The sequence below is a fragment of the Notamacropus eugenii genome, chromosome 1 (assembly GCF_028372415.1).
Source record: "Notamacropus eugenii isolate mMacEug1 chromosome 1, mMacEug1.pri_v2, whole genome shotgun sequence".
Taxonomy (NCBI): domain Eukaryota; kingdom Metazoa; phylum Chordata; class Mammalia; order Diprotodontia; family Macropodidae; genus Notamacropus; species Notamacropus eugenii.
This window is the reverse complement of record NC_092872.1, coordinates 649,434,748-649,437,440: the sequence shown is the minus strand read 5'-3', so window position 1 is coordinate 649,437,440 and position 2,693 is coordinate 649,434,748. Positions and strand designations below refer to the sequence as shown.

The 2,693-nt window shown below is 35.1% G+C and overlaps 1 non-coding gene across 1 annotated transcript; it reads left to right on the top strand.

Annotated features, from left to right (window-relative positions):
* Positions 1 to 474: 474 nt before the first annotated feature.
* LOC140521899 (U6atac minor spliceosomal RNA) lies at positions 475 to 597 on the top strand. Its single transcript, XR_011973175.1, has one exon. It is a non-coding gene; the product is annotated as a U6atac minor spliceosomal RNA (small nuclear RNA).
* Positions 598 to 2,693: the final 2,096 nt, after the last annotated feature.

Sequence of the window (2,693 nt, the reverse complement as noted above, 5' to 3'; positions counted from 1 at the left end):
TAAATGACCAGTGCCACGCAGCTAACTAAATGTCTGTGGAGAATTCAAACACTAGTATTTTTGACTCCAAATCCCATGCTCTACCCATACCTATCATTGACTCTACATAACAGAATTAAAAAACCTGACAGTCACTTTCAAGAATGAGTATAAATTCACCAAGTATTGCTTGTTCCCCATAGGTGAGAAAATAATTTAAATTATGACCAGATGGGATTTATAACAGCAATGCAGAGCTGGTACAATATTATTTATATTACAAAATATAATATAAACTATAATCTTTGCTAGTATTTTATAATAGAAATAATATTGTAATACATTGCTATAATCAAACTAGTTCAATATTAGGAAAATTGTCAGCATAATTAACCATGTCAATACCAAAATTAATAGAAAATGTGATTATCTCAATAGTTGCAGAAAAGGCTTTTGAAAAAATACAACACCCATTCTTATTTAAAAAAAGCACCTGTGTTGTATGAAAGAAGAGATTAGTATTGTTTTTGATAAGGATAGAAGATGTCTAGTGGTTTTACAACACAGATACAGTTAAGGTATTGCCACTTACTCCCTGGCATCTATCCATGTTTGATATGTATGGGAATTTCAGGGAGGAGTAGAACCTCTGATGTGAGGAGTTGCTGTGTCTTTTTCAGTAAATGTCCTTTGATGTCTTCCTTTACCCAACTCTTACCTGTTGCTCCAAGAAGCTGTAGCATGAGTGGCCACACCTGAGTAAACCATATTGGTAGACAGGCTAAACCAGGTTGAGAGTAACCACTAGTCCTTAAACCCATCAGTGAGTTAGGGAGATTTCTACCTCAAGCATATGAAGACTTGTCTCATTGGAATGGGCAGATAAGATCAATTTTTTTCCAATGGTTATGAAGGTGGCAGAAACAGGCATTTTGGAGCACTTTGAACTTGGGCAGACATTGAAGATGCAAAAGTCACATACTGTATGCCACACCATCACCAGTCACCTTGACTTTTGTCCTCCCACTGAACTTCAATGATTCTGGAAGACAGAGTAAGGATGATGACTTTGTGCAATTCTGTCAGTTAAGTTCAAGTCACAAGCAAGTCAAGACATTATCTGTGATGTCATTGTTACTCTTTGAAAAGAAAGGTCAAACAGCACCAACCCAAGTACCTGCCATGACCTCCTGTGCAGCCCTGTTTCCGGGCTGCTGCTATTGGTAAGATCAAGACTGAGATTCTAGAGTCCAAGGCAAAGTCTTAGCCACCATATGTGAAAGTTGCACAGAGTAGCTGCCCATTCTATTTTCTAATGATAGAACTGTCTAGACTCCTATTTTCTCAACCCTTTTTCTTGCTTTTATTCTTATATCCCCAATCCTTTTCTCTTAAGTTATCCCTTAAAAATTTGCTTTACTTTCTTTTTCACCAAAGTTTTTTTTAAAGAAACTTGCTTCTTTAAGTTATTATTTGGTGAAATATTGGCTTCTGTGTATTCTTGGGGGATTAAATAAAAGTTGATGATGCTGAAAAACATGAAATATGGTAAATGGTACCATAGGAAAGGGAATTAGGAGATCTTATAATCTGATCAATTACTGATTAGATTGTCAAGAAGGAGAAGAGCTTGAATGATTTCCTTTTGGTTATCACGGCCACAAGAGTTATTGTGAAGAAACCCAGGCTTAGTTCTTCTTCAATGTCTTTATGAGGCTACAGTCGAAATACACTAATCCAGAAACCAAAAACAATAAATGAATACCTGTATTGATATCCTTACCTGGGAGGTCCTTATGCCAATAGAATTACAGGTCCTAATCACATAATACTCTTGTTTTATCCATGAGCACACAAATTTGAAATGATCCACAATTTATCTTCCTCTATGAGGTAGGTCTTATTATAATAACTGGAAGGATTTCCATATTAATTTCAGGTTTACAAAAAGATTTCCTGTAATATAATTTAGGCTAAATGAATACATAGCTTGACTTTTAAAATGGGCAATATGAAAGTCAGACAAAAGGTAAGTAAGGGAAGAAGACTTATTTCTCTTCAGAAACATGAGTTGACTCATGTTTCTTTGTAGGATAATTAGATGTGAGCTTTTTATGTTCCCTGCAGATTAGAATTTCCCTTTAGTTTGAATCAACCTCAATATTGTAAAACTATTTTATTCTTTACACAAGAACAGTTTTCATTGTCTTGGCCTCACCTGAAGTAGGTATGCACATCAGTGCTTCAGTGGCTTATGATCTATGTCTCCTGATGCCAGCACTAATTTTAAGGGTTTCCTCTTTAGCTGAAAATTCATAAAATTATGTAGCCATCAGCTCTAGTCATTTCATTACATATGAAGAGATAACTACTTGGCATAGATCCTGATATTTTCAGAACTATTCCTAGCAATTTTTGTACTTGGGACAAGCAGCAAAGAACCTGTCCTAAATTAATAGGAAATATTCCTTCAAGTCAAGTGTGTTATTTGAAAATAATGTAAAAAACAATTAGGACACGTCTAGCTTTGTAGGTAGGGGATTGAGTTATTATGGTACTCACAAATGGATGTGCTGTATAATCTGTTCTTCCAGATTACTATTTGTTTTTACTAAACATTATAAGGTACCATGCTCCTGATTTGTAACTGTTTCTATGCTGTTGAGGAAACAAAAGGTTTAAATTTTGCCTTGTGGTGAAGCCTTAATTATTTT